General features: G+C 46.8%; 1 protein-coding gene across 5 annotated transcripts in view; it reads left to right on the top strand.

Moving 5' to 3' along the window:
• DISP1 (dispatched RND transporter family member 1) overlaps nucleotides 1–27,953 on the top strand; it is a 134,817-nt gene that overhangs the window by 86,869 nt on the left and 19,995 nt on the right. The gene's annotated exons all lie outside the window — the stretch shown is intronic.

The raw sequence follows: 27,953 nt of genomic DNA, 5'->3' as shown, positions 1-27,953 counted from the left end.
ATTCTCATGGCAAGGAAAACTTTCTGTGACTGTATGTGGTGACAGATGATAACTAGGTTTTTGGGGGGTGCTAATTTCACAATGTATACAAATATCAAATTAGGTTGTGCCCCGAAACTAATATATTGCTATTTGTCAATTATACCTAAGTAAAAATGAGAGTCAGATCCCAATGGGGATCAAGTAATAAATACTTTTCACCTTTATCGGGTTCTGGTTCCTGTTGACGTTACCTGGTTTCAGTGTTTTAAAAAGGGGAGAGAGAGATGGGGAGAGGCCACAGGGCTCGGCCTGGGGAACATTGCTCGTGTTCCTGCAGTTTCTATACACACTGTCCACATCCCGGGTGAGGGGCTTACAGACNCGGGGGGGGGGGGGGGGGGGGGTGGCTCTTGGAAGCCATTTCCCAGACACGTCCTGCCAGCATCGTGTTGTGTGACCAGCTTTCCACTTTGAGTTAATCGATGTAAGTAGGTGACTTTGAAGTTATATGGTCGTTGATATTGATGCTTTAGAACCAGCAGTTATGTGGTTGCAGGGTGTAAGGGGAAACAGTTCTACATTTGAAGCTGACCCCTCCTTTAAAAAACTTCACAAAATATTAAAGCTACGGGCAGGGAACCAATCTTGTAATATGGAAGGTGCACAACGTTGTCAGGACTCAGCATTTCTCAAAAACCTATTTTTAAAGGGAGGGGGGTTCTGTGTACATGGAACTTTAAGTAGAATGGCGTTAAACACAGATAAAAATGCCATATTTGTCCATCAAGAAAAGTTACAGAACGAAGTGTGGGCTATTATGTGGGAAATTTTTCATGTTTAGAATTTTTTTCTCAAGAACTTGACCCTTTTGATCCACTACTTATCACCGACATAGATTCTTTCAAGGATGCCTGCGAAGGAGGGGTTCTGTTTCCAGTTGTGTCTGGGACACACTTTACTGTAAGATGTGTGGTGCTGAAGCTCCTGCCTTGTTTTGTACACTTGCTAATTTATATTATCAGTTTTTACTGGGTACTCCCATGTGCCAGGCATAGAAGATGTCATTCTAAATAAGGGGAGATGGTTTTGCCTCACAGAGCCATAGGTGGTGGGAAGGGAAAGGAAAGCAGGGACACACTGGCAGCTGCGATATTGTGAGGCGCGGATGGCGTGCAAACACGGACACAGTTTGTCCGCGACTTGCCCAAAGCTAGGAGCCCTGCCGCTGCCACAAGCAATGTGCCTGGAGCCAGGAGGACGGAGCGTGGGGCGAGAGGGGAGGGGCCCGACCCTGACCCCAGGGGCCCTGTAGAGCACAGGAGGGCGATCTCTGGACCTTGTCCTGAGCCTGGGGGTGGGTGTCTTGGATTTTTGTGCGTGCGTACATCTTTTATTGCAGAAAAATATACCCACTGTCCAATTGGCCACTGTGGCCACTTTAATGGGCACTGTTCAGTGGCAGCAAGTTACATCCATGCTGCTGTGAAATCACCACCACCATCCGCCTCCAGAACATTCAGCACCTTCCCAAACTGAAACTCCGTGCCCACGGAGCACTGTCTCCCCCTGGTCGCTCCCCGGCTCCCACCGTCCCGTTGCCCGTCCTTGGCGCGGACAGCTCTCGGCACCTCGTATGCGGATCGCACAATGTTTGTCCTTCTGTGACCGATTCACTCCTTGTGGTGTTTTCAGGGCTCCTCTGGGTTGGAGCGTGTGTCAGACGTGCACACGTGTGTGCCCACGCGTCTGGTGGTGAGGACACACATCTGGTGATGGACACCTGGGCTAATTCCACCTGTTTTCTCCTGCAAATAATGCTGCTGTGGGTTTGGGTGTGCATACACCTGTTTGAATTCCTGCTTCTCATTCTCTGGGGCACATTCCCAGAAGCGGAGTTGCCAGATCCAATGATAATTCTGTTCTTAGCGTTTTGAGGAAACGCCAAACTCTTCCCTCAACTGCTGTGCTATTCTGTTCCCGCCAGCAGCGCACACCCTTGACAACATGTTATTTCACAGTAGCCGTCCTAACGGGGGTGATATTGTGGGGTTTTAAGCATAAAAGATACACAATCACAATTGCGTCATGGAGAAGGCTATCACCTGCATTGTGGGGGGTGGGCTGGCATGGACGGGACGCCACCGGCATGGACTGACATGGGCCCGCACTGTCGCGGACGGGGGGACCTCCAGAATGTTCGTTGCAGGATTTCAGGTGAAAGATGGCAGGATTTAGAGAAAATTTCAGCTAGCAGGGCTTACAAGGGAGAATCTACCGGATGTGGAGGCAGGAAGGGAAGAAGAATCGTGGCTGGTGCTCAGTTCCCTGGCTGGAGCAGCTGGGTGGGCGGGTGGTGAGACCCTTCACCGCAGCAGGAGCGGCTGGAAGCAGGCACAGCTGAGGCGCGTTGGCAGCGCCGAGAGAGGTGCTCGGGGTGACGCTCCTCCCCCACTGAGGCAGCAGCACTGCTGGGGGCTGTCTTCAGAGGAAGACCAAAGCCCTTGGACCAGGCTCAGCGCGTACGTACTTGCCTAGTTGTGCTCCAGGCAAGGTGCTGACAAGGTGTGGACAGAGGTGCCATGTCTCTTGAGCCCGGGAGACGCCCGTGAAGCGAGTGTAGGTGCAGCTGTAGCTTCTGTGTCGGAGACAGTGTGTGCAGGACATCCTCACTGGGAAATCCTGAAAACGAGGCTGCCACGTGGTGCCCTGCTGCTTTCCCTTGTCCCCTGCCCGACACGGGAAACCTGCTGGAACAGTGGCCGGTCTGTACCGTGAACTTGCACTCGGAACCTCTTCCTTTTCCTTTTGTGCTTTATTGCGTGTTGCCTTTTTATCGATAATCTCAAATAGTCGGTGATGACTCAGTTAATGTGTAGGTTGTATCGTGACTTGGTGAGGGTGTACATGCTTGCAGGGCCTCGCAGGGGTCCTGGAGGCTGCGCCCCTGCAGGAGAAGGGCGTGCACACAGAAGTCACACATGCTGTCTGCACCCAGGCCACAGATGGGCCCGCCTGGTGGGTGTTTTGTTTTTTGGAGTTTTATTTGTTCATGACACATTTAAACCAGAGAGAATGTTTTCAAGAGTGAGTCAGGTAGAAACTGTAATTTTGTCCTGGCCCGTTTGCAGTTGTCTCCTTCTTCACCTTCTGCTGTAAATGGTAAGTTCTGTTCTATCCTTTCTTGGCTCTTTAGGCTCAGCACTTCTTTCTAAAGATTCATTTTATCAGTCGCCTGCTGGGCTTTGTTGCTTTATGAATGACTTGTTGCTGTTTTGATTGATAAAATCACTGCCAGGATCACAGTATATCCTATCTTATCCCATTTATCACCAAATACTAAGTAGCTTACGTAGATTCTTCATTTGTAGATTCCCATTGTCATACCCACAGTCTGCCCCTTCATTCACGTGTCTGATGGGGAACACCCAGGAATTGAGAAAGGCCGGAAGTAGGTCTTCCTACCGAGAGGCAAGGCCTCCACCCAGCTGGGCATCAGAATCACAATAAACAAGTATGATAATAATGATGTTTCCTTTGCACTAGAGAAAAATACACAACTCTAGGCCGTCAGAGGAGGGCAGGGGGCCTGTGGGTTGATGGGGTGAGGGCTTGCATGGCCTGGAAGGGTGACCGTCCAGGCCGTGGTGTCGGGACTGGAGGGAAGGGCCGAGGGGAACGCGTGCAAACCTGAAGCATGTTTGAGGACGAGTAAAGGGAATGGGTGGCCGGGGCAGAGGGGTCGTGTGCGTGGTGACATGAGGGCAGCCCCTGCCGGGACATCAGGAGCATGGCCTGGCCCTCTGTTCTTTCTCCTCTGAGGCCTAGAAAATGCCTCTCTGGAACTTGTCACACTGCTCAGGTTGAAGCAAGTCTGGAATTGCTCGTGTGGGATCTTTGTTGCTGTTCGGAAACGGAAGGATAGTGGTGTTAGGACACGATTAATGAGGAGTTGTGCATCCACAAAGAGGAGATGGATTCCTAATCCAGACTGCTTACCTTGTACTTTGGTCCTCGCACAGACCTGTTCTTGGCTGTGGCAGAAGGCTCCATGGATGCTTGGCCTGTCGCAGACTCTGCTTTGTGGCCACATGCAGCTTCGCCTCCCTGGTTTCGTGGACAGATGGTGGCGTGAGAGTGGTCTAGGCATGAGAGGCCCGGAGGCCTGAGAGTCTAGGCACAGAGGAGACTGTCCCTCTTGTATGTTGTGCCGTGGGACAGGTGTGCCCATGACTTTCCCAGTTTCTGGCCTCTCTCTCCGAGGTTTTCTGTTTGTTCTCCTCAGTTATTTCAACTCCTTTTTCTTAAAAAAGTAGGAAATGAGAATTCGTGTTATGTTAAAAGAGAATCTACCACCTGAAGTCTTGCTCCTTCGTGTACGGTGTCTTGGCATCCAGGGGCCAGGCTACGGCTGCGAGCATCGCTTCCCAAACTGTCTTCCTTGTATGCACATGCTCTGCAGCACCTCCCCCCCTTCCCCCTTTCCTGACCCTGGGCAGTCGAGTGATTTCTGTTCAGCTGGGAAATGGGAGACAGAAATCACTCGGAACACTTATACCATGTGGCATGAATCTGGCATTGACCCCCCAGGGACTGCGATTTGCTCAAACCACTAGACTCAAACCTGTGGCTCTTCTAAGATGAGCAGTGAGTGGAAAAGTTATTATTCAGCAAGTATTTATGAGTACTTAGTGCTAAGTGCTGAAAACCGGTAAAAACTGTGTGGTCCTCTCCTCAGAGGTGCAAGGTGCTGTGGAAGGGGAGAACCCTGGGCAGACTCTGGACAGGTCATCCACTGTGTTCTCTGAGCTACAGAAGTTAAGCATCATGTATCTGTTCATGTGTTAATGCAGAAAGAGAGCCAGACTCTAGCTTTATAAATTCTGCCCTCCTGTTCTCTCTTACCAACCAAAGGTTACTACTAGCTGCAGAGTCCTGAGCCTTTATTTATGGATATGACTGTGGGACCGCAGGCAGCAGAAAGAAGCGGTCATACTGCATTCTTAGGGCGTGTGCTGTTCACAGGATCCAGCAGACTTCAGATTTCGGTTCTTCAGTCTACTGGGCACCGTTCATGTGCTTGGGATGCACAGGTGCCACTGGCCCCATCCTGCCACGTCATGCTGGCAGGAAGTCTTCCTGGACAAGGCTGTTCCTCAGCGACGCGGAGGAACGGCAGCAGTTGACGTTTCGTCCATGTAACTCTAGCTAATCAGGGTCTGACTGCCTGTGTCTTGTGTAGCAGAGAAATGTCAGATGATCTGAGGGATGAAAGGGAACAACCAATAGCAGGTCAGTGTCTCCCAGAGGCCCCAGTTACGTCCCGCAGAAGCCACTGGCACGTTCTGGAGATCAGTCTGGAGGCAAAGGTATCAGTGTATTTATTCTGTAGCTGCCTGGGCTCTTCGTCAGCAGACCTGGTAACGTGAAGACAGAGTATTTCTCCACCGTGGGGACGCAGCCTGCGGAGGTGCCGCTGGCGCGACGTCATGACCGTGTTTTCCTGCCGCCTTCGTCTCATGCTGCCCAGGTCTGCGAGGCGAGCATGGCTTCCCAGGACTGCACCGGTCCTCACCCCTCCACACCCGTCCTCTCCCGTCCTCACCCCTCCACACCCGTCCTCACCCCTCCACACCCATCTTCCCCCCTCCACAGCTGTCCTCCCCCCTCCACCCCCGTCCTCCCCCCTCCACCCCCATCTTCCCCCCTCCACCCCCGTCCTCCCCCCTCCACCCCCATCTTCCCCCCTCCACCCCCGTCCTCCCCCCTCCACCCCCATCTTCCCCCCTCCACCCCCGTCCTCCCCCCTCCACCCCCATCTTCCCCCCTCCACCCCCGTCCTCCCCCCTCCACCCCCATCTTCCCCCCTCCACCCCCGTCCTCCCCCCTCCACCCCCATCTTCCCCCCTCCACCCCCGTCCTCCCCCCTCCACCCCCATCTTCCCCCCTCCACCCCCGTCCTCCCCCCTCCACCCCCATCTTCCCCCCTCCACCCCCGTCCTCCCCCCTCCACCCCCATCTTCCCCCCTCCACCCCCGTCCTCCCCCCTCCACCCCCATCTTCCCCCCTCCACCCCCGTCCTCCCCCCTCCACCCCCATCTTCCCCCCTCCACCCCCGTCCTCCCCCCTCCACCCCCATCTTCCCCCCTCCACCCCCGTCCTCCCCCCTCCACCCCCATCTTCCCCCCTCCACCCCCGTCCTCCCCCCTCCACCCCCATCTTCCCCCCTCCACCCCCGTCCTCCCCCCTCCACACCCGTCCTCTCCCGTCCTCACCCCTCCACACCCGTCCTCAGCTGCCCTCACCTGTCAGTCCTGACGTACCACATGCCGGCTTCGTGTCCTGGGTAATTCCACCTGCTTAGCCGTAGTTTCCCTCTGCACAGCGCCTGGAGCCAGTCTTCCTGTTCTTCTTCGTTTCTTTTGTTGTCTCCTCCAGTACGGTTGCTATTGTTGTTCACTTTGTCAGCATCATTTCAGAAATCAAACTGTGACTGAATCCGGGTTGAAATAAATACATGATCTGTTACTTTTCACTCTGATCTATATAAATCGAGCACTGTATCCTGCCAACCCCACCCCTGCACCCCAAGAATGGTTACTCATTTGCTGTGTGGACAAGGAGACAATTGTTGAGAATAAGGGACCCCTCCTGCCCCAGAGCCCCGGACCTGCTCTCCTGACTCTAGCATAGAATCGGAGTCCGTGGTTAATTTTAGAAGTCTGGTAAGATTCAATCTTGATTTCACTGAAACCAGGGTTTATTTTTACATTCCTTAAAGTAGTCAGAGTTAACTTTTAAAAGAGGATAACGTTTGTAAAATCTAAAATGTTCCGAGCTTGCTTGCCAAAGTCTGTCGTTTGGCACTCCGATGGTGCGAAGGCCTATTTTATAGTATGACTTCCTTTAGGGACTTGTGTGCATTATAAATGAACAGATCCCACAGGGTGCCGTGTGCTCTGGAATGCACACTTCAGAATTTGGACCTTGGTCATCTTTTACTTTCACAGTAAATGTCAGCAAACAATGCTCCCTGTGTTTCATAAAATTAACATAGCATTTTGGAATGTTCTTTCTCCACCCCCTTTCCGTATCGCTGTGAGTTGTTTGGCAGATACCAGAGAGTGCAGGAAAAAAAATGGTTCAAATTTTCTCCTTTTCCTTTTGGCTAAGGAAAATTTAAAGAAAGGTAAGTTATTTGGCCAACAGTAAACCCTAACAAAAGGCATCGTTACGGATCAGTTAGGTCTCATTTTCAGTAAAACCATGATTGTTTGTCGGCTGCACCTTGTTGTGGGATAGAGATGATGGGTGCAGAGACATGTGCTCTCTGAGCACGGGGCAGAGTTTAGAGGGTCACATGAATCCCAGAGAGGGACACAGAGGCACAGGGCCCACCGCCCGGAATGCGGGAGCTGGAGGCTGGAGGAGGGAAGAGGGAGGGGGAGCCCCGTGTGGGGCAGCACGTAGCCTCCTTCATTTGGAAAAAGCCCCAAGGATGCCTCACAGCACATTGTGCCTGGTGCGTGCATCTCACGGGCCCTGGAACACTGCACCCTGAGGTTATTAAATGCTGGATGCCCAATGTTGTGTAGCCACAAAAGAACTTACTATCTAAATACGCACACACAGCAGTTAATTCTTCTCACACCTTTGATCTGTTGATCTTTCTCTGGGCGTGTTGAGCCATTTTCTGGTATGACTGTATATCTCCAGGGCCTAGCAAGCTGCTTGGCACTTAGTAAATACTCAGAAGTTAATTGTTGAATGAACTAATAAATAATTGAACACCCACCAAGTCCTTCTTATGCAGAGTTTAATTTTATGATGTGATAATTTGATAATGAAAGTCAGGAACCATTGGTTTAATGTAATAAAGATATTTCCCAGATGGTGGGAGAAGATTCAGAAGGTTTTGTTTCCCTAAAAACACTCTTATTTCTGTGATTTGAGTGCATTTGAGGGGAGGAGATACCACCTTCTGTTCTTTAAATCTCCCCCCAAATTCATTGGTTTCTGACTTTTAAAAAAAATCATAAGACTCATTCATATAGGGTGAAGGGAGGCCATGTAGAGAGCCGGCTCCTCACAGAGCACCCAGGCTGCTTTCATACTTGACTGTGGGACCCCTTTGAGAAAGTCAGGTGGGGCCAGGAGCCTGTGCCCAGGGGGCTTGGGGGTGACAGCCAGGAATAACCTTTCTGTCTGCCCCGCCCCGGCCACCTCCAGGATATTTGCACGTCTTGTAAGAGTGACTTTATGGGCAATTGGCAGATCATGAAACTGGTAGATGAACCACAAACCCCTGAATAAGAATGCGGGCTTTTCTTAGTTCATGCATATTTCATGAGTGTGGGAAACGGGACCAAATGAGAGGATCCAGTCCAGATTCGATACCTTATTCTGTGTGGATTTGCTGAGTTAGGCGGCTCAGCTCCATCAGTGTCTTTGCCCATTTGATTGGTGCAGGGTTTGAGATTCAGGCTCGATGCTGCAGAAATATGAGCGGTCTGCTGTTTCTGAGTGCTGTTTTGTGTGTCAAGTAAGAAGCAAGGGTGGACAGTTAGCACATTCGTTCCTGCAGACCCTGTTTGTATGTCTGTGGTCTGCTGGGCCTCTCCGTGGCTCCGGGTTCCTGTGCGCGCTCCCCACCCTCCTTGGCCTCGCGTTGGGGTCCCGGTGCGGGAGGGAGTGTATTTTGGGGGAGAAAGAAGAGTATCAGGGAAGAAGAATCTTCCAGCCTGGGCCAGAATGAGGTTACAGGTCTCACTCAGTGAGATTACTGTAACAGATCATTCAGTTCAGCAGTTTAAATAGAAATACGGTTAATGATGGACTGTGTCTCTGTTTTTGCTTATATATAATTGAGACTTAGATAATCTTCATGGTCCCAGCCAACACTAAATATTCTGGGTCTTTATTTTTTTGAGTATTAGCCTGGGACGTTTTAGTTGCAGCCATTGGCCACCAAATGACTACCAGAAAATAAAACTACTTTATTGTAAAGCAGTCCCTAGGAGAGATGCATTTAATTGTATTATTTGATTGTTAAAATGCACGGGCGGTAAACCCTACATTGAGCTCCACATTGTAATGGGTTTGTTTTTTTTTCTGGTTTTACTTTCTTACTCTACCCTTCTTCTCCCAAAGCACATTATGTGCTAGCGGCTTTAGTGTCTGGCAAGTGTTTTGGCTTGAGAATTTGAGACCTCGTTCCAGCATTCCATGCTCTTAAGTTAGTTAAGTTTAATAAGATTTTTCTGGCTTTCTGTGAGCTTTTCTTGGATCTCTTATTCGTGATTATGATTCACGTCTTATTAAGAAAAATATATTCTATACTCTTCTTTAGCGTCTTTGGTGCAGGGCTCCCAGCGGTAGTCTGGCATGAAAAGGCTTGAGTTTAAGGGCAAGTGCTTTATAATTTCGTGTAACTTTAAATGTAACACATGGGGCTGTTTGCTTTATAACCTCCAACTAAACCCCGCAGATGTAGCTTCACAGGCTGAGGAAGAATGTTTTCTTTTAACTAAAGCTGCGTTTCAGCTATTTACAACTATTTTTAATTAACTGAGTGTCCTTTTCAGTGGTCTAATGTCAGGTCCTTTTTGAAAACAGAAAGCATTCTTGGATTCCTCTTTTGGGATATGCATTGCATGGGACCAGAGCCCTGTAGTATTGTGACCTTAGTCACAGCCCCTCCCCTCCCCCATACAAGTGGCAGAGAGAAAATGGGCTTGAAAACAAAATTTCCCATGCCTGCTTCCCTCACTTTGGGGAGCAGCTCGGGAGTTGCCTTCTCACTATTTAACTTGCGGTGCCTCAGGAAGAGATAATTCATTAGTAACAGAAGAGGGAGTGACGCCTCTGCTTCGTCCTCACCCAGTTTTGTGTAACACAGTTCCTTTCTTTTTACTGAAATAATGGGGAGAAAACAGCATCATTTCTTGCTTGCTTCTTAGGCCCAGGCACTAGTAATAAAAGAGAAATTTCTTTTTGACTTAAATTGGAACACGAGCTGTTACGTGAAAGTCTGGTTGGTTCTAGCTTTACGGGGCTTTGAGTCTGGGTGGCACAGAGGGTCATGTGTATTATGCACAAAATACACTTTTCTCTGGGAACATCATGTAGAAATGCCTCCAGGGTCACCAGGCTCAGCTGCTGGTGGAGGCCGTTGTTTTCCCTCCTCATCCCCACTCAACAGACGTCCCTAGGTGTCACGTGTTTTTCTTTGGCCAGCAAGTTTTGGTTAAGTTGGCGTGGGGAGTTTTAAATATGCTTAAAACGCACATTTCTGTCATTGTATGTGCTGCATCTTTTATTGCATCTCTACAAAATTTCTTTTTAAGTTTTTTTAGTGTTCATTCATCTTTTGAGAGACAGAGAGCAAGCAGAGGAAGGGCGGAGAGAGAGGGAGACACAGAACCTGATGCAGGCTCCAGGCTCCAGGCTTCGAGCTGTCAGCACAGANAGATAATCTCATCTCTGCAAAATTCTTAGTGTCTCCAGGGGAAAGCTGCAAATATGTAACAGCTAAGAGATTTTCTCAGTGATCAGTAGCCACCCAATGCTCCCCTGGGCCTAAAAGTGGGTAGGAATGGAAGATAGCAAGGGAGATTCACCCAGAGGATTGCCCAGAATCCGTAGACATTTTTTGCTGTTTGTCCATTTCAAAAAGCATGTTTTATTTTCTCTTTATTTTTGTGCTTTATTTCTGATGTTTCCCATCAGCTCTGAAGAGAATATAAACTTGGATGCTGAAAGTGTAGGCGTTACTTATTGAAGGTAAAACTGGTCATTATTAGGTGTCTAGTTATATATAACCCAGATGTAAATTCAACATGTTTTAAATATGATTTTAGTGTCACATAGTTTACAAGCTAAATAATTTATTTTTCATCAGTTGAAATAATTACCCTAAGACATTCTGTTTAAAAATCATGATATAAAGGAAAAGCAATTCTTTATCATTGTGAATTAATTCTCAGAAATGTAGAGTATGCTCATGTGCCTTCTGCATGTGGCACCTGGGTGTGCAGATGGGAAGAGATGAGATGTCCCCTCCTCTCACCTCTGCACGTGGGCTTTGAGTGGAAGTGTGATCAGCTGCTAACAGCTTCTGTGTTCATGACGTACTTGACTCTGTCTGATCATGTGCACAATTAAGAATTTTTAGTTTTGGGACGCCTGGGTGGCTTAGTCGGTTGAGCGTCCGACTTTCGCTTAGGTCATGATCTCGCAGTTCGTGGGTTCGAGCCCCGCGTCGGGCTCTGTGCTGACTGCCAGCTCAGAGCCTGGAGTGTGTTTCGGAGTCTGTGACTCCCTGNCACGCATCAGGCTCTGTGCTGACAGCTTGGAGCCTGGAACCTGCTTCAAATTCTGCATCTCCTTCTCTCTCCTCCCATCCCCCACTCATGTTCTGTCTCTCTCTCCCTCAAAAATAAACATTAAAAAAATAAAAAAAGAATATTTAATTTTCCATTGGTATTGCAATTTAGTTATAAAACATGTAAGTGATTCTTTATTCTGCTGCCACATGAATATCTCCTTTATGTAATTTCATAACAAAATGATCTTTTTAAGAATTTTAATAAGAAGTTTTATCACTACTATAGTATTCTAAAGTATTCCAAAATAGTAAATGGATGCATGATTAAAATTCTTTCAGAATTATAAAATGGAACTTGGTTGTGCATTGTACCTGTGTCTTTGGTGAAGAAAATGGATTTTCATGGTGAGAAGTCTCCAATCTGTAGTAGCAGTATTAATGGTTTTATCGAACCCTTCCTGTATACCAGACACTGTGCTACATTTCACACGGCTCTCTGATTTAATCTTGAAAACAGTCCAGAGAATCCAGAGCTATTACCCCTCTCCATTTACAGATGGAGAAGCCATAGTTGGAAAGAATGAAGCACCATTTATGAGAATAGGTGGTTAAAAGTGGGGGAGCCTGAGGATGGGGGCTAGTCTCGGAGCAGAGCTTTTCACTCTTGCCCCAAGCTTCTCCCACATCAGATCCCCTCCAACCCTGCTCTGCTCCCACATCAGATCCCCTCCAACCCTGCTCTATTCCCACATCAGATCCCCTCCAACCCCGCTCTGCTCCCACATCAGATCCCCTCCCCCCTGCTCTGCTCCCACATCAGATCCCCTCCAACCCTGCTCTGCTCTCACATCAGATCCCATCTCCCCTCTGCTCCTCCCACATCAGATATCCTTCCCTCTGTGGTGCTCCTGCATCAGAGAATGTTCTTTAGTGTCAGCTTGCTGCATGCAGGCACCATGTGGGGCTGCTCTGGAGAGCACACATCACACAAAGGGTCTGACAAACAGACTATGGGCCTGGAGCTGCAGGAGGCATTTGCAGGCTGGGAGGCAGCCTCCTCATGCCTCAGCGCAGACCCTGGGAGATTCCCGCTGATTTCCCCACTGTCTGTGCCATTGTTCACTGCACTTAAGCACACAGGGTGGCTGCAGACACAAGTGCTGATAAGTAGATCTTCAAGACTTACAGGTAATGTACCCTTCCTAAGGAATGTCCTGACGGGATCCGCTGCTTTAGATGTCAGGCTGCGCCCGGCTCCCAAGGGTCCCAGTGCCCCGCTCTGCTGTGACGGGGGGCGGGGGGTGAGGGCCTTCCCCACACTCATCGTTGCTGCAGACCCCTGAGCTCACCTCCTCCGCTGCTTTCCGCACATGCCTCTCTCTCCAGTTTGCCAGATGTGACTCCGCCTCCACACCCCTGGATGGGTGGCTCACCTGCTACTTGGAGGGAACAGTCCGGCTTTGGCTACCTGCAGCACAGGGGCCGGCTCTGAATCCAGCCTCTGCCCCCAGTGACCATGCACATGGGGGGGTGGTGAGCCTTTCTGAGCCTCCATTTCTCATCTGCACAGTCTTTGCCTGCCTCTCAGGACAGTCATCAGAATTGCAAATATGTGAACGTGGCAGGTGCTCAGGACAGTAAGCGTTGACCATTCATAGTATTTTTAATCTGCAGTTACACACTTAATGCCTCCACTGTGTACGACCTCTTTCCTTTTTGATACCTGCAGTCTCTTACCCTCCCCCCTTTCCTTGTGACCAGCAGATCACTGACCTCCCTGACAAGCTTATCACATGTCTTCTGTTAAGCTCTGTGGCTCAGGGTCCCCAGTTACCACCCAGTCTTGTCCTTTCTGTGTCCACAGCCCTGTGCTTCCCTTCCTTCGTGTCATGTGACTGCTCTGCCCCTGCACTGTTGATGGGCCCGTCTTCCACTCCTTCCCACAGCCCATTGTCTCTCCAGACCTTGTTTTTCCTGTACCCCTCCCAGCTGTTTAGAATTTCGAATCTCCATTTCCTGCCCATATTTCCCACGTGACAGGCATCCCTGTGTTCCTGGTGGCAGGACACCTGCCTGTGAATGTTGTGCCGAACAGTGTCAGAGGGGGGCCGCTCGGGAGCCCTCAGCACAGCCCACACACCTGTGCTCACTGTGCCCACGTAGACATGACTGCCTGCCGTACCCAGAGACAGCTGACTCCCGCAAGAACGTGAGTTTTAGAAGAAAGTAAAACATCAGGAAGCAAAACAGTATGGATTTTTTACATGACCTGCTCAAAAGTGACGTAATGACAGAAAACCTAACCAAGAGTCACTTTCATCACTGAATCGTGTTGCTTGTCAGAGGCCTTTTATAGGTAATACAAGATCTCTCCCATAAGTCACTGGGACAGATATTTGTAAACCTTTGAGAGAAAGGAACAGTGAAGGTTCATCTGTGAGCCACCGATTTAAATGTTATATACTATTTTCAGAAATCTGAGCTAATCTGAATTTTATTCTAAGTTTCTCCTTTAACTTTTCTCTTTCACTGAAAAGACGGTCCCTTGGGCACAACTTAACCTGTGGTGACAGAGGCCCGAACATGGTTTACCAGTGGGGCAGGATATGGTCGTTGATGGGAAGCGGCACGAGTGAGCCCTCCAGGGTGCTGGGAACGCCCTGTGTCCTGACCTGTGTGTATGTGTGAAAATCCATCAGGTTGAGAACTTACACTTTGTGCCTTTTACGGAAGAGCTGGTGACATCAGAATGCTGTGCAGGAATGACGTAATGGACTTGAGAAGCTAAAATTTCCTTCCTTCTTTTTGGCTGGTCCATATGTGCCCAGAAGACAGGGACGGTATTCCACTAGTTGTTATGTTCCTGGTTACGTGGGGGAGGAAGGTGTGGGGCCCACGGGCTCCTGTCCCGGGGGCATTTGTGAATCATCCAGCCCCACCCGGAGGCATCACCCTGCTATGTGTGCACAGAACTGTGTTTTCCAAACCACTTACTCAACAGCTGCATTTTTATTTTGGAACCTGAAACGTAGAGGCTTTTGTGATGTGATGGCATTCTTGCCACATTTGCTTGCCCCTGGCGTCTCTGTCAGCCTCCTGTCTCCCTGCTTTGGTGCTTGAGAGTAGAAACCGTGCCTTCTGTTTCCTACTGCTCAACAAGGACATGGTGAATTGGAGTTTTTAGGGTGGAGAAGAGAAGATAAAAGGAATGATTTAATAAGGCTGAGGGAATGAAGGCCGTCCTTGGGCAGACAGTCATGCATCTTTTCCACCCATCTGCCAAAGGTCTCATGATAGAAGCAAGCCAGGCTTATAAAAAGATTTAAGTTTTCCATATGGAAGAGTCAGGATTTAGGGGCCAGGGAGAAGGAACAGAAAGGGTGTTTTAATATTTCTGACATGAGAGAGTCTACATATGTAAGCCTTTTCTCCCAGAATACCTCCTCCAATTAAAGAGGTCAGGGTATGGGACGCGAACTGTGCTCAGCTGACTTAGACCCGAATGTGAGTGTAAGGGAGTCTTGCTGTAATAGTGCCTCTAGGGCTCATGCTCTTGTCCTGTTAGAGAGGTGTTCTGAATGAGCCGGAAGGCTTTTGAAATCTCCTTCAGGAACTTTGTTCCAGGCTGTCATCCAGGACGTGCACGTCCCTAGAGAACTGAGATTCATATATCTGGTTGAGGCCCATCCAGTCACCCCTGCAGGTCTTGTACCAAGTGTGGTTGTTTTCAGTAGCTGATGAGGAATAACACTGTGAGCCCATTGCTTCTCTAAAGGGAATAGGGTCTTCTAAGTGCATTCTGGCCTGGGGCTGATCCATCCTGGGGCTGGTCCCTCCTGGAGCTGATCCATCCTGGGGCTGGTCCCTCCTGGAGCTGATCCCTCCTGGGGCTGGTCCGTCCTGGGGCTGGTCCCTCCTGGGGCTGGTCCGTCCTGGGGCTGGTCCGTCCTGGGGCTGGTCTGTCCTGGGGCTGGTCTATCCTGAAGGCAAAATAACCAAAACAGTGTGATTTTGCGAGTAGAATTGGATCAGTGGACCCACCAGGACAAATGGAACAGAGCTTAGTGATAAATAAAACCTCCTGATTACCCTGATTACCTGTGGGCTCCTGACCTCCACCTGGCTCCCATTCTCAAATGGGGCCAAACATTTGCTTCTTTGACAAAAGCCCAGAGGGAGTGGGAGGTGTTTCCCAGCCTAGAGGCCCCCTCCCTGCCGCCGTCTAGCCAACAGTGTGGGTGCGGCTCACCGAGGCGCCGTCACCACTGTCCTGCCTGAGCCTAGAAAGACCAGTCTCAGAACCCACGTGTGTCACACGGACAAGCCACATGAGCAGCTGTGCTGATGGTGCTGGTCACAGCCTGTTTCGGGACAGGGTTGGGTATATCAGCAGGTCTCCATAGTGTCAGATGCCACGTGTTTTATGAAAGTGAACGTTTAAACCATAGTTTCCCCTGAAAACAGGGCTTTGCAGCAGATGACATTGCAAGTAATAGCCTGGCCTCGGTGAGTCAGAGGAGTTGGGAAGAAAACTTGACGCCGGGGTCAGAGGTGACTCTTCCATTATACAGGTAGTGGCAGAAATTACACAGGAAAATTACAATATGGAACTTCTAAGATGGGTGTCCAAAAAAATCACGTTAAACACATACCACAAATTGCCACACATAGTTGCCACAGTGGTAATGTTTAAAGTTGGGATACAGGTTCTCCTAGGGGGCAGGGAGGATGCGTGTGCGCACACCAGAACACACAGGAGACAGAGTACTGTGTTGTGTGATTACAATCGAGTGTGTGTATTCTTTTTTTAAAAAATTTTTTCAATGTTTTTTCTTTACTTCTGAGAGAGGGAGAAAGACAGCGTGAGCAGGGGAGGGTCAGAGAGAGAGGGAGACACAGAATCTGAAGCAGACTCCAGGCTCTGAGTGAGCAGTCAGCACAGAGCCTGATGCGGGACTCGAACCCACGAACCGTGAGATCATGACCTGAGCTGAAGTGAGATGCTTAACTGACTGAGCCACCCAGGCGCCCCAGAGTACGTGTATTCAATTATGATAAAGTGGAGATACCTTATACAGCTGCTAAAAGTCATGGTTTCAGAAGATTCTAGTTACATGGAAAAAACTCACGGTCCACAGTGATGACACTTTATGTGTCCAGTGTGCTGTGTGCATGTTCAGTGTGCAGATTTAGACACAAAATCTGACCAGAAATAGATCAAAAAGAATATAGAGGTTAGATCTTTTTGTGAGACTGTGGATGATTGTTTTTCCTGCATAATTTTCTGCATTTTCAGACTTGAAAACAATGGATGTGTCCGTTTTATAGTCGGAAAACAAAAGCAACATTTAAATAGAAAATCTGTCTCTTCCAAAAGCTTTGCTCCTCCTTCAAAACTTAAAGTTCCTATTTATGATCAGACAAACCTTATTAAGTGAAAAAGCCCATCAAAGGTACATTTTTTAGATTAAAAAAAAAGGTTTTATGCTGCCTTTCATGGTACTGGATGGGAGACACAGGTGACTGCCCTGCAAGGCCTGAGCGCTCTGGCGACACCTGCGGGCTGGGGTGGGTGGCTCCTCTCCAGTGGCTGGGCTCCTGCAGTCACCCTTTGCCATGCTTGTGACATCACGGGCCGTGCCTCCGAAGCCAGCAGGGTGGGGGGAGCCCTCCTCCCAAGCTCTTTAGCATTTTTTTCATTAAACCATTAGCGTCTCTGTCACTATTAATGTGAAGAGCTAGCATTGTTTTTCAAAGTATTTTTAAAAGTTTATTTACTATTGAGAGAGAGAGAGAGAGAGTCAGAGAGAGAATCCCAAGCAGGCTCTACACTGTCAGCACAGAGCCTGATGTGGGGCTTGAACTCACAAAGTGAGATCATCACCTGAGCCAAAATCAAGAGTCAACATTCAACTCACTGAGCTGCCCAGGGGCCCCCAAAGCATCCTAAAACATTGGTTCTTAACCTCCCTGTGGAGCCTCATTTCTCTAGATTATTCACATGATGTATGTCAACCCAGAATATTGATTAGGGGAGCCTGGCTTTTCAGCTGTTGCCATGGCATGGTGTTAAAACATGTAGGTGGTGATTTGAATTACCGGAAACTCCACAGAATGCAGTAGAATTTCACAGCAGGAAAGGACCTAAGAACTAATTTAATCCAACTCTCTATTGTACAGATAAAGAGATTGAAGCGGGAGAGGTTGGCCCCAAGATTAGTTAATCCACTGTTGGTAATAGGCTTTCTAACCTTTCCTTATGGGCTTCGTGATACATTGTCCTCAGAATAAGCTTCTGTTTCCTGGTGTTTTGGTGTCTGGGTGTCATTGGCATAGCATCTATACCACCTTGAACCGAATACAGTAACTTCAAGTGTTCACGTAGCCACACTGGCACTAGAACGGGTGGCCCCTCACTTCGGCCTGGGAACGGGTGGGTCCCGCCATGCTGGGGCTTTCCTCACTTTTCCTCAGAAAATTCTCATTTGTGCTCAGTCGAATTCTTTTAAGCTTAGTTGATTTTTTTAACCTTGGACTTTTGCCAAGTTGATGAATACTCTTTTCATCAGTATTATTTTTATAAAAACTGGCCTTGTTCAGGTTTTGCTTTTGATCTTTATTAGATCTTTGACAATTGAATTACATAAGTTTAATTTTTAAGTTAAAGAATAAGTACGAGCAAATATAGTGAAGGAAGAAAAATCAGGTTCACTCTACGTTGTTGTTCTTAAAAGCATTTCTGGAGAAATCTTAAAAGGATTTCTGGAGATACTGAGGGACCAGCCTGTCCTCCAGGCCAGAAAGATGAAGATGTCCCAACAGCTGCGGATATTGGTTACATTGTTGCAATTCCTTTTGATACAGTGGATTCTTACTATTTTTGCAACTCCTCTCAAAGTTTTGGGTTTATTTATTTATTTTTTGGTAGCAGTTGTGACTTTTAGCCTTCTACCCTTAAACTGGTACCGTACTGAGTGATTTTGTGGGGGCCAAATAATCTAAAATATGTGGGAAATGAATTTAAGAAAGGTAATGATGTTTCTTGTAATTTGGAGCTCAAACAAGCTTTTACGTTGGACCAAATACGGACATGCTTACTAAAAATTGGAAACCAGAAGAACTTGGAGGAGAAGGAAACCAACACGTTTATGAAGGACGAGTATGCTTCTGCCTCGGTCTCCGGTCTGAGGAGGGCCTTGTCCGAGCAGTAATCCCCGGCAGGTATGCCACCGCTGATGTTGTAATTGACATACACACTCTTGTTTGTATCGTCTGTATACTCTAGCGAAAATGCAAAATGTTTTCCCTTTTTAGATAAGATCTGTAAAATTTCAAAAGTGAGAAATAGGATAAAAACAGAGAGGGAGACAAACCGTTAGAGACTCTTAAATATAGAGAGCAAACTGAGGGCTGNGGGGGGGGAGAGGGTGGGATGGGCTAGATGGGTGAGGGGCACTGAGGAAGGCACTTGTTGGAATGAGCACTGGGTGTTGTATGTAAGTGATGAATCACTGGATTCTACTCCTGAAACCATAATTACATGGTTAGTATGTGGTAACTAACTTGGATGTAAATAAAATGAAAAAAAATTAAAAATTAACAAAAAAAGAAAGTGAGAAGGGCTTATGTGTCTTTCTTAATGAGAGTAATGAAATACATATTTGTTGACTCAGTCTTCATGTAAGTCTCAAAAATGTGCTTATAAAGCTGTGCCCTTTTTGGACAGCCTCTCTCTGTTATAATCCAGATTATCACTAACTTTACTTCGGCTGGCACTGCTACTGTTTTTAATTCATTATATAAAGATATGTTGAATGTAGTTGTAGGTATTTCTAACTGTACTTAAAAGTACGTTATTTTACATAAATATTTAACAACAGTGAGTATGGAAATACGTTATAAGGTACATAGGATCTATCAACCTGTTTTTTTCAGTATTTCACCATTTTTCAGGTCATACCATATATATTTATGAAAATACATACCAATAATTTTTATTCCCATATTCTTAAGAGGTTTTCTGGATCATTAAAGGAAGATCGAAGTCATTCCATTTTCCCCTTAGCATTGTCTGTGTAGACCCCTGCACTGGCTCCCAGCCTGGGCTGCTTGTCAGTAATGCTGCCATCCACTCACCGGCACCTGACCCCGGATTGTTCATCCTCAGATAGAGTTTGCACCTACCACGCCCCCTGTCCTGGGATAGAGTTTGTACCTACCACATCCTGTGTCCTCAGAGTTTGCACCTACCATGTCCTGTGTCCTCAGAGTTTGTACCTACCACACCCCGTGTCCTGGGATAGAGTTTGCACCTGCCACGTTCCGTGTCCTCAGGGTTTGCACCTACCATGTCCTGTGTCCTGCTTCCCCGCACTACAACCCCTGTTCTGGGACATTGCTTAGTCTGCTCAGGAAGGTGTCTTGCACCATGTGTGTCTCCTCTCCATCTCCTCTGTCTGCCTCTCTGAGCCCTGCCTCACGCCCAGACCTCGCTCGGGTTCTGTTGTTCATGTCAAGTTCAACACGAGTCTTAGGCTTACTCTGTTCTGACATCAGCTCCCTGTTCCCTGACCACTTCATGTTTGCATTACACCTTGAAGTTCTGATTATTTTATTGTATTATTCTCTAATTGTTTTTGTCTGGCGATCACATTTTCCTGGCAAATTGTCCAGAGCAGTGGCCCCGGCTCTGACTGCATAGGTTCTGTTCCAAAGTCCCCTGAACCTGATCCCTGATCAGGAGTCCGGATCCGCTGCTTTTATTGAGCTAGCAGCTCCAAAAATGAGATGAAGTTGCTTGTAGTCACTTAAACTGTGCAGTAAATATTTGAATCAAGTAGAATTAACTATCGATTTTGTATGAAATGGATTTTGTTCTTTAAAAATGGTGATCTGTGTATAGTGTTACTTCTTGTTAATTTGGTTGATACTCAGGATTCTGTATCGAGAGAAATTTTCAGATAAAATACTTGAGTCACACGTACCTAAATGGGTACATATGCAATTTCCCTTATAAAAATTCTTTCACTTCTTTTTAATTATACAACTAATTCATGAATACATTCTCATGAATTCAGAAATACAAAGTAAAACATTGATTCTTTCCCCTGGAGTAAACAGGGCTATCGATTTGCCATGTTGCCTTCCACATTTTTAAAATACCTTCCACATTTTAAAAATACATTTACACATTTTGTATTTAGTTTTTCCTATAAATACAGTGTGAATTGTTGTGAAACTTCTCACTTGGTTTGCCTGGGTGTTCTTCCGGTATCAGTGTATGTGTGTGTGTGCGCGCGCGCGCGCACTCCCTGCCCATGGTTGTATATATGGAGCACCACGGTTTGTCGAACCTTCTGTTAGCAGGTACGCGTGTAAGCTGCCATAGACCACCCCTCAGCGAGCATCCTCACATGTGCTCTCTTGTGAACACACACGCTTGCTCTGACGTGAGCCCCTCCTGCCAGGCCTCCTTTCTGTGTACAAGCAGGATCTTGTGGGACCAACACCCACTTCTTCTGGTCGTGGCCGGAAAACACAGCATCAGGTTGAGAAATGTGTCTTCGAGATCTCTCCATTGATTTGCTCTGTGATCTTGGGCCTTTTTCTCTTTGTCTAATGAAAACAGAGATTTAACGAGGTAACTTTTAGGGTTCCTAACAATCTCATTCTAATCAGGCCTCGTGTGTGATGCCATTTATTTTTATTATATTCAGCTGGTAGCAGTTGCCATTTGCATCTTGTAAAGTGAACCAGAAAGATCTGCAGTGCTTGTGAATTATAGGGCACTTTTCTCCTGTGAGTCGTCTTAAATGAGGTTTGATGGCATCTGCAGGTGAGCTGGGAGTGAGTGATGGGGCTGCCTTTCCTGTTTTGGGTAAATGCTCCATGGTTTACAGAAACCTGCTCCCCATGTCAGCTTGTTTGTGGCTCTTTCTTGTTTCTCACAAACGCTGGGAAACTGAAGGTCTCACTCAGGATCATCAGCCAATAGATTTCCGCACTCAGATTTACCTCATGTCTTTCTACCACTAGGTTCCCTACTTTCCTGTAGACAATTTACTGATACTCAAGTATTTATTTAAAATATGCTCTGGAAAACAGTGTGGAGATTCCTCAAAAAATTAAAAATAGAGCTACCCGACAACCCAGCAATAGGAATTCTTCCAAAGAATACAGGAGTGCTGATGCACAGGGCCACATGTACCCCAGTGTTCATAGCAGCACTTTTAACAATAGCCAAATTATGGAAAGAGCCTAAATGTCCATCAACTGACAAGTGGATCAAGAAGATGTGGTTTATAAATATATAATGAAATATAATGTGGCAATGAGAAAGAATGAAATCCTACCATTTGCAGCAGTGTGGATGGAACTGGAAGGTATTATGCTAAGTGAAATAAGTCAGTCAGAGAAAGACAGATACCATTATGTTTTCACTCATAAACATCTTGATCTTGAGAAACTTAACAGAAGCATGGGGGAGGGGAAGAGGAAAAAATAGTTACAAACAGAGAGGGAGGGAGGCAAACCAGGAGAGACTCTTTAATACAGAGAACAACCTGAGGGTTGATGGGGGTGGGGGAGAGGAGAAAATGGGGGATGGGCATTGAGGAGGGCACTTGTGATGAGCATTGGGTGTTGTATGTAAGCAGCGATTCACGGGAATCTACCCCCAAGACCAAGAACACACTGTACACATTGTATGTTAACCAATTTGACAATAAATTATATTTAAGGAAAAAAGTATGGTAAATGTCTTCTTTAACATTTATAAAGTGCTTGCTATTAGCTAGAGGCTCTATAAATGTGAGTCCCCCGCAGCTGGCCCTTCCCTGCTCCCGCTTGGTTTATTTTATACTTTGTGTAGTGGGTGGGGCTCCTCAGTGACAGGAGCCCCACCATGGACCACCCACACTTGGTGGCTGTACCGTGAGCCTTCAGGAAGTACATGACCCAGTCAGCTGTGGGCGTTACCCTCCAGATGCCTTAGTACAGACCTGCACATCAGCTTTGGTGCATGAAAGACAGACTGAAGGCTTGTCTCCAGGGCATCATCCAGGTTCTCTTCACGGGAACCTCCAGCTGTCCCTGCATTGATGCGTGGAAACACATGATGAGAAACGATTTTGTGCTTGTTGGAAAACTTCTAAGAATGCTCCTCAGAGTGTGGGTTCTTCTTGACATTCCGGCACTGACGGCACTGAACTGAAGAGTCACGATTTGCACACTGCCCATTTACAAAAAGGCACAGTCCAGGGAGACTGTTGAGACAAAATGTGCTACTTTAAAGGGCACTTTCTTACTGAAATTTGGTGACTGCTATGAAGCAGAGAGTATTTTTCCTTCAAGGGATTTTAATTGTTCCGAAATATGCAAAGCCATATAAGTGCTAACCAGACTTCTGGTGGTCATTTTTGATGTATACAAATATTGACTCATTAGGTTGTGCTCCTGAAATTAACATAATATTATGGCAGTTATACCTCAGTTAAAAAATAAAAAAGTGGAACAGAATGGAAAGTCCAGAAATAAACCCAGGCTTGTAGAGTCTGTTTCCAACAGAGGGTGCAAGAATATGCAACGAGGAAGAGAGTCTCTTCAACAAATCATGTTGGGAAAACTGGACCATTATCTTACACCATATGCAAAAATAGACTCAAAATGGATTAAAGACCTAAAAGTGAGACCTGAAACCATAAACGTCCTGAAAGAACCCATTAACAGTAACCTCTTTGACACCTGCCTGCCTTAGCAGCACTTTTCTAGATATGTCTCCCGAGCAAGGGAAACAAAAGCAAAATAAACCATTAGGATTACACCAAAATAAAAAGCTCTTTTTATTTTTTTTGCCACCCCTCCCCATAAAAAAGCGTTTGCTCAGCGAAGGAAACTGTCAACAAAATGACAAGGCAGCTTACTGAATGGGAGAAAATATTCACAAATGTGACATCTGATAAAGGATGAGTGTCCAAAATGTATGAAGAACTTATACAAGCTCAATACCAGGAAAATCCGAAGTAATTCCATTAAAAAAGGGGATGGAAGACATGAACAGACATTTCTTCAAAGAAGACATCCAGATGCCGACAGACACGAAAAGATGCTCAACATCACTGACTATCAGGGAAATACAAATTAAAACTACAGTGAGATACCACCTCACAGCTGTCAGAATGGCCAAAAAACAACACAAGAAACCACAGGTGTTGGCGAGGATGCAGAGAAAGAGGAACCTGCGGGCATGGATGGTAGGAATGCAAACTGGTGCAGCCACTGTGGAAAACAGTATGGCGGTTCCTCAAAAATTTAAAAATAGATGACCCTACAACCTAGTAATCACACTCCTGGGTATTTACCCAAAACAAATGAAAACCTTAATTTAAAGGGATGTGTGGACCCCTGTGTTTATGGCAGTGTGATCTACAGTAGCCAGGGTTTGGAAGCAGCCCAAGTGGCCACTGACAGACGAGTGGATAAAGAAATGGTAGCAGGGTATCTGGCTGGCTCAGTCAGTGGAGAGGTGATTTTTTTTTTTTAAGATTTTTTAAAATTTTTAAATAACCTCTACACTGAATGTGGGGCTTGAACTCACAACCCTGAGACCAAGAGTCAGATATTCTTCCAACTGAGCCTGCCAGGTGCCCCCAACATGCGACTCTTGATCTCAGGGTCATGTATTCAGGCCCCATGTTGGGTGTGGAGATTACTTTAAAAAAATAAAATACTACAGTTTAAATTTTTCTTAAATGTTTTATTTATTTCTGAGAGAGAGAGAGAGAGAGAGGCAGCTTGAGTAGGGGAGGCTCAGAGAGAGAGGGGGATAACAGAATCTGAAGCAGGCTCCAGGCTCTGAGCTAGCTGTCAGCACAGAGCCCAACGCGGGGCTCAAACCCATGAACCGTGAGATCATACCTGAGCTGAAGTCGGACATTTAACCGACTGGGCCACCCAGGCGCCCCGCTGCAGTTTAAAAAAATAATTTAAAAAAAGATGTGATATGTACTCACGCATGTGCGCACACCTGGCTATAAGAAAGGTGAGATCTTGCCACTCACAACAACATGGATGGACCAGAGGATATTATGCTCAGTGAAGTAAATCAGAGAAAGACAAATGCTGTACAGTTTCGTGGACTCTAAAACACAAAACAGACAAAAGCAGAAACAGATCCATCGATCCAGAGCACACACGGGGTTGCTGGAGGGGAGGGGTGCAGGGAGGAGGGGGTCCGGGGAGCACGGTCAGCGGTGCTGTCACAGTGATGTGTGGTGATGACGGCAGCTCCACTCATGTGACCACGTTGTGGTCCTAATTCTGCAGTTTGGTCAACAAGAGCTCTCTACTGTCTATGGTTTCCTAATATCATTTCCCTCACTTTACAGTCTCCCACTCTTTCCTCAAATGTTATTAAAAGAGATAAAGGTGAGGGAAACAAGGAAACACCATTTATCGCTTCTCCACATTTTTTGTTTCTTGTTAGCTTTTCTCTCATACTTTTTTTCTCTTACCTTTTTAAAAAACCTCCCTTGCCCCTTCCCTTCCGCCTCAACCCTATTATGGTGATTATCCGGCTCTGCACCTCCTGGCCCCCCTTCTGGGAATGTTGTGCCCTTGACTGAGGGTTGTGCACACAGCACGGTTCCTGGCCATGGGATCCTGGCGCCCAGGCTCTCGCTGCTGTACCTGTTCTCAAGGGTGGGGTGCGGGGGAAGCTTACTCCTCATTCCCAGTACCCGACCTGAGTTGTAAGTGCTTCTTAAGCAGATGGGAGCTTCGCCCCATAGCAACGTCACTGTCCCCCACTGTGTGCAGAAATACTTTCTCCTGCGGGAGAGGGAGACCCCAGCTAGCCCTTTGGGAATTGTGCATAGCCCCAGTGCTTCCCTGTGACTGTGTCACCGAGCAAATGCCACCTGCCTTGGGGTTTTACTCAGTTGAAAAAGGCTGAAAACCTAACCAAAGAACAGGTAGATGTATTATGTTTGGTTTGGGGCATGTATTTTGACCATATGGTATTAAAAGGTGAACAAACTCTGGAAAAAGACTTTCACTCTGTAGAAGAGATTAGATTTGTTTTTACTAGTTGTTATTTATCAACCCAAGGCTGAGTTTAGGTGAAAAATCACCCTGCAGGTTCTACTGGGGATTAAAAGTGGCCAATTGGAAAGATACCACAAGTGGAGTAAGGCTGCTCCTGATGGATGAGGAGGCGGGCACAGCGCAGATCCGACGGGTTTCCGCTCCATCTGTAGGTGTATTTCGGGCGTTTCTGACATCTGATTGCTGTGTCCGCTAGCATAAAAGCTTCAGAGGGATTTTGGGCACCTGAGTGGCTTAGTCGGTTAAGCGTCCGGCTTTCGCTTGGGTCATGATCTCGCAGTTCGTGGGTTCGAGCCCCGCATCGGGCTCTATGCTGGCTGCCGGCTCAGAGCCTGGAGCCTGTTTCAGAGTCTGTGTCTCCCTCTCTCTCTGACCCTCCCCTGCTCACGCTGTTTCTCTGTCTCTCATAGAAATAAATAAAAATATTTAAAAAAAAAAAAGCTTCAGAGGGATTTCATGGCTTCCCAGGAGGTTACTTGGTAGTAACCCCAAGTTTTCTTTTTCAACAGATGTGACAATATCCACTTACTTTCCCAAATTTAACATAAAATGAAGTCTTTATTTAAGCAGAAAGAACGTGGTGAGTCTGGTTGTTTCTGCCCCTAAGGAATAAACTAGTCATAGATCCATGAATTTATCTGTTTAAAAACGAAGTTAGTGGGGTGAGTAGGAGGAAAGAGAATATTTATGTTTGTTACAACCCAAAACATAGATAATAAAGTATCATTTCTTTGCAGTTGCACCAGGTTGTGGCTCTGAGGCCACTTCAGACCTGAAGACACAACGTCTGTTTGGTTCTCATGGAAATTCAAGAGATGGATTTGACAACTTATGACCTAAACACAGGGTGAAACATTAAGGTTTTGAGTACAAGTGATTGGCTCTTTGTTTGGCGCCTCGCTCTCCTGCTCTGTAAATTTTCTCTCCAAGCTCATGAATAGCTACATTGCTGGTGTTCAGGTAGCACATTCTTTAAAGACCAATGGGTGGTTGTAGGGATGGATACACGGGCTGTGGAGGCAGACTCGTACACTCTAAATGGATCATTTGTATGGTCTGGGGATTATATCTCAATAAAACTTATATTGAAATATATATATGGGGGCACCTGGGTGGCTCAGTTGGTTAAGCGTCTGACTTCTGCTTAAGTCATGATCTCATGGTTCGTGGGTTGGAGCCCCACATTGGTCTCTGTGCTGACAGCTTAGAGCCTGGAGCCTGCTTTGGAGTCTGTGTCTTCCCCTCTCTCTCTACCCCTCCCCTACTTGTGCTCTGTCTCTCAAAAATAATAAATGTAAAAACTTTTTTTAAATGAATTCTCTTCACTGTGCATATATAAAACCATATATTTCATATTTAGTAACACTGGGAGTATTCATTCCCATCCTGTTCTTAAAGCAAAGAGTTCTCTTGCGCTGTTCCCCTGGGAAACCCTGACTTTAACTTCTACATCTCCCAGTAGAAAGGGTACTTTTGTATAGATGAATTCTTCATCCCAGTGCTGTTTCCGCCTCAGGTTCATAGACTGCAGGACAGGGATGAGGCGTGAGGAGACTTGGGTTCTCATTACAGCCTCTAAACGTGTCCTGGGGTGGGATGAGAGGTTTATTCTCTGAAATTCTTTCTGGTGCTGCTGCCTCTAACGTCACTGCATCCCCGTGACTCTAATGTGTGTACTGGGCTCGGATCCCATGTGAGGACATGCGCATCTTCCACACGAACAGATCAGTACAGAGTGTGTGTCACTCACAGCTGTGCCAGGGATGAGATAAGTATTTTTTAAGATGGATGCATTTATCTTAGTGAAAAATGTAAATGGAGGAGAAATTAGAAAGGACACTTTCCATCTCAAAGAAATTCTGAAGCTGAGTCCACCTGTTTGTCAGGTGACAGTTGGGAGCTGAGAGGGTCGGAGACAGAGTTTTGTGTTTGTTTTGTTTTGTGTCCTCACAGTACAGGAAGCTTGGTAAAGATTTTGGGCTAGGAGAGGGTGCACAGCATAAATAAAATGTCGTTTATTCAACAGACATGTACCTACCCTGAGTTAGTGTGTTGGGTATCAAACTTGCTGATTTCATGACCCCTTTATGCTTTCAGAAACCATTAAGGGTCCCAAAGAGCTTTTGTTTATTCAGGTTATATCTGCTACAACCACATTGGAATTAAAACTTCTAAAATATTGATCAATGGGCCACCTGGGTGGCTCAGCCGGTTAAGGATCCAACTCTTGATTTCGGCTCAGGTGGTGAGTTCACGGTTTGTGAGTTCAAGCCTTTCATCAGGCTCTGTGCTGACAGCTTGGAGCCTGGAGCCTGCTTTCGATTCTGTGTCTCCCTCTTCCCAGCCCTTCCCCGCTCTCTCTCAATAAATAAACATTAAAAAAATAAAATATTAATTGTTGACTCATTTAAAAATAACAGTAATAAGCTCCTTACATGTTAACACAGCATTTTTAATGAAAAGTCTTTCTAGTTTCCAAAACAAAAAACAGTTTAATAAGGTAAGTCTCTCTGATGTGCAGCCTGGCTGAAGACATGGGACTCTC

This window comes from Crocuta crocuta, unplaced genomic scaffold (assembly GCF_008692635.1).
Source record: "Crocuta crocuta isolate KB4526 unplaced genomic scaffold, BGI_CrCroc_1.0 scaffold322, whole genome shotgun sequence".
Taxonomy (NCBI): Eukaryota; Metazoa; Chordata; class Mammalia; order Carnivora; family Hyaenidae; genus Crocuta; species Crocuta crocuta.
This window is presented reverse-complemented; position numbering and strand designations above follow the sequence as displayed.